Consider the following 12,295-nt stretch of genomic DNA (forward strand, 5'->3'; position numbering starts at 1 on the left):
TAAGATCATAAACTTTCAAATGATATATCATAAGATATGTTTCCTATAATTTTTACCCATTTTGTGTGGGGAAATCGGTGCATCTCCAAAACGACGACAAAAATGGAACCCCATTTTCATCATAATTTATAGCGTCACGTGACCAACCTGAAGCACTGACCCGACTTGGCAAGACTACAAGTTTTCTTAAATATTCTTAATATCAGAGCAAACAAGTTACAATAAAATTAAAATACAAACAAATGCTGTACATCTAACATCAGAAATATTCCAAGAGTTATATGCTTCATTCTTAAAACATCAAAAATGGTACAGTCATGATCCACTGCACAAGAAATCCAGTGTGAATTTTGACCAATATGGAAAGATATTGCTAGATCTAGTTATAAATAAAACAAGATTTTTTTTAATTGGATAAATATTTACAATGAAGTACTGGCCTATTGCCAGGTTGTACTTTTTAAAGCCTGAAAGGGTTTTGATAAAAAAAAATCGTTCAACACCAGTTTATTCATTATATTAAGATCTGCACTTCTGCCTTGTTCTCTTATTTTACTGCTCAAGATTTATTTCTATGTACTAGTACTATTTTTGTCTCTTACATATTAAACTATTTAAAATAAGACAATTCCAATTGTAATTTGAAAAAATATCCCTAATCTATTTAAAATTTATATTTATCTTTTTAAAAGTGCAAAATTTTGAAATCTGTGTGCTAAACAAAACTAAGTAAACATTTAAAATTCATGTCCTTAAAGTACTGTCCCTGGGAAATGTTCATTCAGCCTCATCAATATGCACTGAACTTTTTGAAAGTTTTTTTGAAACTTTTTGCCTTTTAAATTAAAGCAGTTAACAAGGCTCCAATAAACTCGTTGGCCAACTTGATATGAGGGCAGGAGAAGCACCTGCCCCAGCAAGTTATGAATATTACTTTAGCCAAAACTGACATACAATTAAGATCATCCCCAGCTGAAAATTCTTGAATATAATTTGTAATTAAATACATATCAAAGTGCATTAAAAATGAAAAAAAAACTTTACTACACGAGTATGTTTCAATTTTTTTATTTCCTTAGAATCTTCAATGGCCAGGTCATTTACCTGGATATGACAATCAGAAAACAAAATCAATTCTCAAGTTCAAAATTGGGCCATTTTCCCAGAGTGCCACCCTGCCACCCAGTGGTTGATAGATTCCTTGACTAAATGATCATAAAAACTTGGCCCATATAAAACTGCTGTCAAAATTTTGTTAACTTAAGCATAATATTCCCCAAACTTGACCTCCAGTCAGATTCGATTCTTTTGAGAGCACTGTATCCTCTCTCCACCTGAGAAGTGGACAGGCTGAACAAGGGAATTTCAATTAGCATTATTGTATGTATTCTAATCTTTGTCTGGTCTCCTACCCTTGAAACAAATCAGTACACATAGCTTTACTTTTATTCACTGTAAACATGCCACCTATGTGCTCTTTAAAGGCAGGCCACTCTCAATGGAAGTCTTTTGGGTAAAAGCCCAACCTGTATAATACTTGAAGAAAATAATGTTCCAGAACTTGTCTGCTATGAGAAAGGTTTCTAGGGTAAACAATATCCAAGGCTCTACAAAACACCATCTCTTGTTCAGTCACACCTGCATCAACAGCACCATCACTGTTCACACAAAATCGTATTTTCCCTGGTCTTGACCAGAACACCTCTTCCCTTATTGTCAGCTGATATGAAATTCAGGAATCTGTTAGAAATAAATATAATAAAATGATAAAATCATACATGTAGAAACAAGAAATTTATACAAAGCAGATAAAAACTGAAATTTAATGAAAAATCCATAGATTAAAAAAAAAACTCACCTCATTGTCAGTCTCACACCAGTTGTTTATCAAAGTAATTTCTTACCATGCTATATAGTAATATCCTACTACTAGTAATAGGCCAGTTATAAAAAATACAGAAGTATTGGCTTTTATATATATATATAAACACTTAATTACCTTCTGCTTTGTCTGACTGGTATCTTTTCATAATTTCATGCCATCTAGTCCATAATTCTCATGCTATAGCTTAGGCAGGGATAGGTATGCTGTCAACATTTCACTAAAATTGAAAAAGCACAATGCATAGGTCATAAAGTGTGCATTGGTCATAAAGTGTGGCTGTGCCTTGACAAACTATTTTTTTAAAACTTGTTTAATTTGAAGACTTTTATTTTAATACCAACAATTTCAGATAAATTGCGAAAAATTGTTAAAAAATCACAATATTTAAACTTTTAATGTAAAACAACTTTGGAACCTGCCCAAGAAAGACCTTTAGTACACCTGTGATTGCGCAATGCGCTAGTTAATAAGTGTGTATAGACACACACACCCTATTTTGGAAAAGGTCTAGATAAGGAAATACAATGGATGAAGGTACGCAAGTACACACTTTATGTAAACAAAGTACAACTGTAACTTAATTTGCAACAAAATGTAACATTCACTTGTACTAAACGTCAACAAGTGCATCTGAACTATGCGAAGGGAGGTTACTCCAAAATCATTTCTATACATTTCGGCGCTTATATGAAACATAGTGAATGAAAAAAAAAAAAGACTCACCTTTAAGTCGGCAAACCCAAAGCTATGTAACTTGAAAGGCAGATTTTTCCATTCTAAAATCTAAAACCATAGCATTGGTTGATCTCCAGCACCGATGTCATTTTTTCACGTATAATTTTCCATAACAACTCTCACTATGACAGTGACACATTGTATACTATAAATATACACTTGAAAAGCTGAACATTCAATTTTTTTCAACCGAAATGCAAGATTTACCGAGAAAAACGCTCTCCAGTCACTTGCTTAGTGCAACGTGACAGTCCCAGTTTCGACTGACCTACATAGTTCGCACTAAAATAGGGATTTCACAAAAAAGGACGGTTGTACAAATTTTTTATTCTTCTTGGCTCAATTCCAGCATATATAGTTGCATAAATTGTTATAATATCATGAAAGTAAGTTTGTCCATTTTTTCTACAATCATTTCATTTTAGGGTACAAAATTACACGATCTGCTTGAGAAAAATGCGTGTGCTATTTTTAGACAACTGATACAAGGCTTTCGTCGAAAATTGAAATGTTTATTTTACATTGTGCGTTTACATCAAGTTCTAAGTTTTATTTTTTGAAAGTTTCAAGCAGAATAATGAGTTATTCTCAGAGCTTCATGGATTTATATAACAACTACGGATTTTTGAAAACATGGCGTGAAACACACGTCGCGGACTATTTTGTGCAAGCGCGTAGGTGTTTTTATAATGATCACCGCTTATGCATTGATATGCAAGATCTGCGGACAGACTGATTGTGACATTAACAATTGTTGTTGTTGTATTATGGGAAGACACTGAACATTGTGACATCAACAATTGCTGTTGTATTATGGGAAGACATTGAACATTGTGACATCAACAACTGTTGTTGTATTATGGGAAGACATTGAACATTGTGACATCAACAACTGTTGTTGTATTATGGGAAGACATTGAACATTGTGACATCAACAATTGCTGTTGTATTATGGGAAGACATTGAACATTGTGACATCAACAATTGCTGTTGTATTATGGGAAGACATTGAACATTGTGACATCAACAACTGTTGTTGTATTATGGGAAGACATTGAACATTGTGACATCAACAATTGCTGTTGTATTATGGGAATTAGACATTGAAGGGCAGAAACCACTAAATGGAGCAATCACTGACTGTTATAGACGAATGTATACATATACATATACAGTTCAGTGAGAGAAAGTTAATTGGTGCTTTTTACCTATTTTTCCTGGCATTTCTTGTGTGTTCCTAGCAGGCTAGGGTGTTAATTACTGCCTTTTTTTTAAATTCAGAACCAGGCATAGTTGTGGTGCAGTCGTGAGACCTCTGGTGGCAGGAGCTACTGACTGTGAGCGGTGCAGTGGTTTGTTTACAAACAGAGGGGTGCACATGTTCAAGTAATGCCGATAAAAAAGTTTACTTGATGACAGTATATTTTTGTGCCATTGGGAGTTATGTCAGTGTGTCTGCTGTCCATGGGGATGTGAAATGTTTCACCCATTTATTTTGTTCATGCAATTTTGCAGGTATTTCTTAGTATGGCCATCAATGGGAAATTATATGCCAGGTTGTTTCTGTCCTGAAGGGGGAAAATATATAAGGGGTGGTCTGGCTAATTATCAATTTTTTGGTCAATTAAATGAAAAATTACACAGAAATTTGCATACCACACAGGAGGGATACTGTTGTTTGTGGACTGGGGGCACCAGTTGTTCCATTGGGGTCTGTTATGGGATGATGAGGGTTACATTTCCTGGGGCCGGATACTCCGTTACTGTTGGAGTGCACAGGGTGACATTTATGCTAAAGGAAAGGATTCCCAACATACCGAGAGAGACAGAAGTATCTCACCTGTGTGGAGTCGCTTTGTGCTGTAACTCCGATCATCTCACAGCAGAGCTTCACGGAAGCAACAAAAACAGATTACATTGTCATAATCTGGGAAGGTGCATCAGACACGAATAGAGGCCAAATTGTGTACATGATAATTATAATTTTATTTTAGTTTAGTTTATTTTTTATTTTTTATTTATTTATATTTTTTACATTTACTTAATTTCTAGATTTCTCAATTATATTTTTAAGTTTTGGGTAAAAGAAAGACCAACAAACTTGTGTATATTTCACAACCAGGTTATTACAGAGTAGTATCTTGAAATCATACATTTTCTTTTAAATACATGTTCTCTTTGAATAACTGTGATCAGAAAATACAAGTTTTGGCATAGATATGCGTTGTCTATAGTCATAACTTTTCAATGCTTTAGATCTGTCTTACTTTATGTAGCAGTTAAGGATTCTCCTTCTAGCTCTTAACTTGAATGCAAGTGTCTTATTGTGATTCACTCTCATTGTACCACCAGCGTTAGCGCTGGCGGTACACATGGTTTTAGTCCTGTCCGGATTGTTCCGCCGGCTCCGCCGGACGGCTACCGTTACCGCTTCTCCTCCTAGACAGTAAGGGCCTCCGTACCCATCTCTTGGATTTAGGTCACCTATAATCTCAACTCGTTCCACGTAAAATTTGGGCTTTGTTGGTATTGGGGTCTAGGTGTGGCACTCATAGCAATGCACCCTTGTCTAAAAATGGTAAAATTAAATGCTAATTATCTACCCTACGGAAGGAATTATGGGAAAAATTTCTACAGACGGCTTTCCAAAAGTCATATGTGTAGATTTCAAATATGCCCTTGGATTTGACCTTTGACCTTTATTTCAAGGTCAAACGGGCCAAAATTTTCATAAAAACGAATTTTTTTATGAAAAAAAAAAATTATTTGCCCTGTTATTCAGACACCACACAGACTTAACCAATAATATTATTGGAAAGTGTTACCCTTCAGGTCATCTTTCATCTCCGTGAATTTGGGGTCAATCGTTGCATTTTCACGGGAGTAGCAGCCATAAGATAACGAAACTGAAAACTGTCTCTAATTCGGGAACCGTTAATGCTAGAGACCCATTCTTTTTTGCATTTTGTAGAGCATGTAAAGCCCAACACTGGAAGTGGTCTCTGTTTTTTTGTATTCCATACGGTTTTCGAGTTACGCTGTATCAAAAAGTATATATTGGTGGTGAAAGCAAAATGTGCAGTACAGTAATGGATAATAAATTTTGAACTCCAGAAAAATAAAACATAAGGCTTGGCGAGGGCAGACAACCTGTGGTCAAAAATGACATTATTTCATCAAATTTGAACATCTGGAACTTCAGAGCACCTCCCATTTCAAGAATTTTGACCAAAATGACCTTTTCTTTATTTTAATTAATTTTTATGTACAGACACAGATGTGATTGGATCATTTTTAGTGAATTTAGGCTATTTTTTCTCTTTTTTCAGCATATATGCAGCACCGATAACACCATAAATGGAAAACCATTTTACCTTTTGGCTTGAAACTTACAGAACTGATGAATATTCATAATACGCAGGTAAAGTTCGAAAATCAGCATGATCGGGCCATTTTTAGGGAAGTTATGCTGTTTTTTCACTTCTTTCAACATATATGCAACGCTAATAACACAATATAAGAAAAACAGATAGGCCAATTGTCATTATACTCACAGGAGTAGTCAAACTAACTCAAACGCAGGTTGAGTTCCAAAATCAGCATAATCGGGCCATTCTTTTAGAAGTTATGCTGTTTTTTCTTATTTCCTCAGATTCAGTTGTTAGGCATGTTAACAGTCTCATTATTGAACTAATAAGATACATAAAAGTGTTTGTTTGACATTTCCTGCATCTTAATAACATTGTTAGTTGATTATGTAAAAATGATGGTAAACTTGTTATTGTGTATTATGTTATAAAGTGTCAAAAATGGAAATAAACAAATATCATTGCAGTTTGTCAGATTCAATCATCTACTATATTCATTATCTCAGAATGGAGGAAATTGGACATTTAACACTGTTCTATTGATATTTTTCCCATCTCATCAATTTTCTTAGTTGATCATATACAAATGGTAGAAAACTGTTTATTTTGTTTTATGTTAAAAAAGTGTTTTAAAAATGGAAGTAAACCCATTGCAGAACAGTGCTGTCTTGTTTCAGCATATATGCAGCACCGATAACACGATAAGTGGAAAACCATTTTACCTTTTCCCTTGAAACTTACAAAACTGATGAATATTCATAATACGCAGGTCAAGTTCGAAAATCAGCATGGTCGGGTCATTTTTAGGGTAGTTATGCTGTTTTTTCACTTCTTTCAGCATATATGCAGCACCAATAACACGATAAGTGGAAAACCATTTTACATTTTGGTTGCAAACTTACAGAACTGATGAATATTCATAATACGCAGGTCAAGTTTGAAAATCAGTATGATTGGGTCATTTTTAGGGAAGTTATGCTGTTTTTCACTTTTTTCAGCATATATGCAACACTGATAACATGATAAGTGGAAAACCATTTAACCTTTTGGTTTGAAACTTGCAGAACTAATGAATATTCATAATACGCAGGTCAAGTTTGAAAATCAGCATGATCGGGTCATTGTACCACCAGCGTTAGCCATAGTAACTATTGAAGTTGAATAGGAAGTCATATACTGGCAATCATAATTTGACCTTAAAATTGACCTTTGACCTACTTTTCACCATGAAATGAACTCTGCAAATTTTGCTTCCCTTTATCTCCAAAAATGGCAGAAATAGGTCCATAGTTTCTATTGAACTTGAATAGGAAGTCATATACTGGCAATCTAAATGTGACCTTAAAATTGACCTTTGACCTACTTTTCACCATGAACTGAACTTTGCAAATTTTGCTTCCCTTTTATCTCCAAAACTGGCAGAGATAGGTCCATAGTTGCTATTGAACTTGAATAGGAAGTCATATACTGGCAATCTAAATGTGACCTTAAAATTGACCTTTGACCTACTTTTCACCATGAATTGAACTCTGCAAATTTTGCTTCCCTTTTATCTCCAAAACTGGCAGAGATAGGTCCATAGTTTCTATTGAACTTGAATAGGAAGTCATATACTGGCAATCTTAATGTGACCTTAAAATTGACCTTTGACCTACTTTTTACCATGAACTGAACTCTGCTAATTTCTTTCTCTTTTAACTCCAAACCTGGCAGAGATAGGTCCATAGTTACTATTGAAGTTGAATAGGAAGTCATATACTGGCAATCTATATGTGACCTTGAAATTGACCTTTGACCTACTTTTCACCATGAATTGAACTTTGCAAATTTTGGTCCTTTTTATCTCCAAAACTGGCAGAGATAGGTCCATAGTTGCTATTGAACTTGAATAGGAAGTCATATCCTGGCAATCTAAGTGTGACCTTGAAATTGACCTTTGACCTACTTATTATCATGAACTGAACTCTGCTAATTTCTTTCTCTTTTAACTCCAAACCTGGCAGAGATAGGTCCATAGTTACTATTGAAGTTAAATATGAAGTCATATTCTGGCAATTTACTGTGACCTTGAAATTGACCTTTGACCTTCTTTTTACCATGAACTGAACTTTGCATATTTTGCTTCCATTTTATCTTCAAAACTGGCAGAGATATGTCCATGGTTACTGTTGAACTTGAATAGGAAGTCATATACTGGCAATCTTACTGTGACCTTGAAATTGACCTTTGACCTACTTTTCACCATGAACTGAACTTTGCAAATTTTGCTTCCCTTTTATCTCCAAAACTGGCAGAGATATGTTGATAGTTACCATTGAAGTTAAATATGAAGTCATATTCTGGCAATTTACTGTGACCTTGAAATTGACCTTTGACCTTTTTACCATGAACTGAACTTTGCATATTTTGCTTCCCTTTTTTCTCCAAAACTGGCTGAGATAGGTCCATAATTACTATAGAACTTGAATAGGAAGTCATATACTTGCAATCTAAATGTGACCTTGAAATTGACCTTTGACCTACCTTACGATGAATAAACTTTGATTGTACCATTTTAAGTTATACATATTTTTTGCATATTTTGAAAATTCTTGTTGATTGCATTTTTACAGCTTGTCAAGCACAAGACTGGTGGCTGTGTCCCTTACTTTGTGTATGTGGGGGTCTATATGAATGCGCTTGCTCCAGCTGGTGGTACAATATTCGGAGGCGGTATCGCCTCTCTGATCCTCTAGTTTTTTGGGAAGTAATGCTGTTTTTTCACTTTTTTCAGCATGTATGCAACACCTTTGTGCTATATGACGGTACTGTATGGATAGCAGTCTTTAAAATTGTCCCTTGGGTGATCACTAATTAAATTAAGGTCTATAAAGTCACTTGCCTACTCATTAATTTTCAATTGGCCATTAAGTGAGATTACATAAAACACTCCTTGAGATTTCCCTGTAAAGTCCCATAGGTTTAGCTCTCTTAACAGTGTCACAAAATTAGGATTTGGTGATAATTGTGCAGATAAATGGTGTTTAACATTGCAAATAATTTACAACAAAAAGAATGTGTTATGCCAACATGCTATAGATGCATAACAGTGCTTTATTTTTCTCAAACTTGGTGGGGTTATTAATATCAAGTTAATACAGCTAGATTAAAAGTTTGAATAGCAGCTTTATTGGAATTTTTTACGTTTTATTTAAAATTTTTTTAAAATTATTTTTCAAACAGTAGCATCTTCAAGATGTGATTTTATACTCTCATCCACCAGAAGTGCTGTGCATTTTCTGTATTTTTGTATATAATTGTTATTTCTTCAGATTTAATCCTTAGGCATGTTAACAGTCTCATTATGGAACTAATAAGATATGTAAAAGTGTTGTTTTGACATTTTCTGCTTCTTAACAATATTGTTTGTTGATTATATAAAAATGACGGTAAACCTGTTATAATATTGTGCATTATGTAATAAAGTATCATAAATGGAAAGGAACTCATCATTGCAGTTTGTCAGATTTAATCATTCACTATGTTCAGCATCTGCAAATGGAGCAAATTGGACATTGAAAATTGTTCTATTGATATTTTTCCTATGTCAACAATTTTCCTAGTTGAACATTTAAAAATGACAGTTTATTGATCATTTTGTTTTAAAAAAGGTGTTGAAAATGGAAAGAAAATCATTTCAGTACAGTTATCTCTTGTTTACATTTTGGCATTTTGAAAGTGTGACTCTGAACTTCCATGGCCTTGAAGACCTTCCCAAATCACATTTTCTGAATATTCATGATACTTTTATTTTCTTATAAAAAATTTGATGGTCATTATGCTGTTAAGTATTATGTTTTATTGCATGAAAGTTGAAGAAAACCCTATTTTGGACACTGCTGCCAGGATAGCGATTAAGGGAAAACCATGTTACTTACGATACTGAAAGTGAAAAGTTTCATAAGACAGAAGTGCGCAGCTTGTGTTTGAAAACCAGTGTGATTGTTTTCTGTTTTGGAGGCAATGCAGGTTTATAAAGTGCTATACTGGCATTTTCAAGTTGTGACTTATCACTCCCATCTGCCAGGAGCCCTGTACTCTTACTTTGTAACATTTTCTGTATTTTTTCTGTACGAAATTTATGGCACATTATTGTAACTCCAAAAATATAACATTTAGTCCCTTATATCTCCAAAACTGGCAGAGATAGGTCCATAGTTACTATTGAAGTTGAATAGGAAATCATATACTGGCAATCTAAATGTGGCCTTGAAATTGACCTTTGAACTACTTTTAACCATGAACTGAACTTTGCAACTTTTTAATGCTTTTATTTTCAAAACTGGCAGAGATACGCCCATAGTTACTATTGAATTTGAATAGAAAATCATACTAGGCAATTTACTGTGACTTTAAAATTGACCTTTGACCTACTTTTAACCCTGAAGTGAACTTTGCAAATTTTGTTCCCTTTTATCTCCAAAACTGGCAGAGATAGGTCCATAATTACTATTGAACTTGAATAGGAAGTCATATACTGGCAATCTAAATGTGACCTTGAAATTGACCTTTGACCTACTTTACACCATAAACTGAACTTTGCAACTTTTTAATGCTTTTATTTTCAAAACTGGCAGAGATACGCCAATAGTTACTATTGAACTTGAATAGAAATCATTAGAGGCAATCTAAGTGTGACCTTGAAATTGACCTTTGACCTACTTTTCACCATGAACTGAACTTGGCAACATTTAAGTCCCTTGTATCTCAAAAACTGGCAGAGATACCTCCATAGTTACTATTGAACTTGAATAGGAAGTCTTATACTGGCAATTTAACTGTGACCTTGAAATTGACCTTTGACGTACTTTTCACCATTAACTGAACTTTGCAAATTTTGGTTCCCTTTTATCTCCAAAACTGGCAGAGATAAGTCTATGGTTACTATTGAACTTGAATGGGAAGTCATATACTGGCAATCTAAATGTGACCTTGAAATTGACCTTTGACCTACTTTACACCATAAACTGAACTTTGCAACTTTTTAATGCTTTTATTTTCAAAACTGGCAGAGATACGCCCGTAGTTACTATTGAATTTGAATAGAAAGTCATACGAGGCAATTTATTGTGACCTTAAAATTGACCTTTGACCTACTTTTAACCATGAACTGAACTTTGCAAATTTTGTTCCCTTTTATCTCCAAAACTAGGAGAGATAGGACCATAGTTACTATTGAACTGGAATGGGAAGTCATATACTGGCAATCTTAATGTGACCTTGAAATTGACCTTGGACCTACTTTTAATCAGGAATTGAACTTTGCAAATTTCCATTCCCTTTTATCTCCAAAACTGACAAGATACGCCCATAGTTACTATTGAATTTGAATAGGAAGTCATATACTGGCAATCTAAGTGTGACCTTGAAATTGACCTTTGACCTACTTTTAATCATGAATTGAAGTTTACAAATTTTGGTTCCCTTTTATCTCCAAAACTGGCAGAGATACGTCCATAGTTGCTATTGAACTTGAATAGGAAGTCATATACTGGAAATTTACTGTGACCTTGAAATTGACCTTTGACCTACCTTACTATGAACTGAACTTTGATTGTACCATTTTTAGTTATATATATATATTTTTTTTTTTTTTGCATATTTTGAGAATTCTTGTTGATTGCATTTTTTACAGCTTGTCAAGCACAAGACTGGTGGTGGTGTCCCTTTTTTGTGTGTGTGGGGGTCTATATGATCGCGCTTACCCCAGCTGGTGGTACAATATTCGGAGGCGGTATCGCCTCTCTGATCCTCTAGTTTTCATCTGTTTTTCATCTTTCTCCAGATATTTAATGACTGCAGAAGTTGGCGTGATACCAGCAGAGGTCATCTTACTCAAAGTGGATTGTTTAAGTCCATTATTCCTTAAGTGGACTGCACTGTGAATCCTTCCTGCAAAGTTCCGAGAAAAGGTGACATCTTTATTATTAGTTTTCTGAAATGTCCGGGTTAAAGACTCCACTTCTTGTGTGTTGGTATTTTAATTAAAATTAAGTTTTGTTGATTCAGTTGCCCTTGGGCCCAGTCTATAATTCAGGCACTGTCTCAAGATTTGCATGTCTTCAGTGTTGCTAAAGTCTAGTTTGCCTTTCTCAGGGAAAATAGTTTCTGAGCCACCTTTACATACATAACAGTACTTTAAACAATTTTGACAATCACCCATGTAATGTAGTAGTTTGACTTTATGCATGTGTTATATCTTATGTGTAGAGTTCACGTCATCAATTATACACTTGAGTTAGTACAGAAGTAATAAAGAGCATATGGT

The 12,295-nt window shown here is 34.4% G+C and overlaps 2 long non-coding RNA genes across 2 annotated transcripts in view; one reads left to right on the forward strand and one right to left on the reverse strand.

Moving 5' to 3' along the window:
- Window positions 1–12,295, forward strand: part of LOC147764238 (uncharacterized) — a 30,842-nt gene that overhangs the window by 10,331 nt on the left and 8,216 nt on the right. The window contains exons 4-5 of the long non-coding RNA XR_015335431.1: window positions 3,902–4,006; window positions 11,813–11,939. This is a non-coding gene — a long non-coding RNA (uncharacterized LOC147764238). The remainder of the gene's footprint in view (window positions 1–3,901; window positions 4,007–11,812; window positions 11,940–12,295) is intronic.
- Window positions 1,111–2,975, reverse strand: LOC106179814 (uncharacterized). The gene is made up of 3 exons (XR_001240073.2): window positions 2,609–2,975; window positions 2,000–2,102; window positions 1,111–1,740 (listed from the first exon to the last, which is right to left on the reverse strand). It is a non-coding gene; the product is annotated as an uncharacterized LOC106179814 (long non-coding RNA).

The sequence above is a fragment of the Lingula anatina genome, chromosome 1, assembly GCF_051362555.1.
Source record: "Lingula anatina isolate TDL-2025a chromosome 1, LinAna3.0, whole genome shotgun sequence".
NCBI classification, from domain to species: Eukaryota; Metazoa; Brachiopoda; class Lingulata; order Lingulida; family Lingulidae; genus Lingula; species Lingula anatina.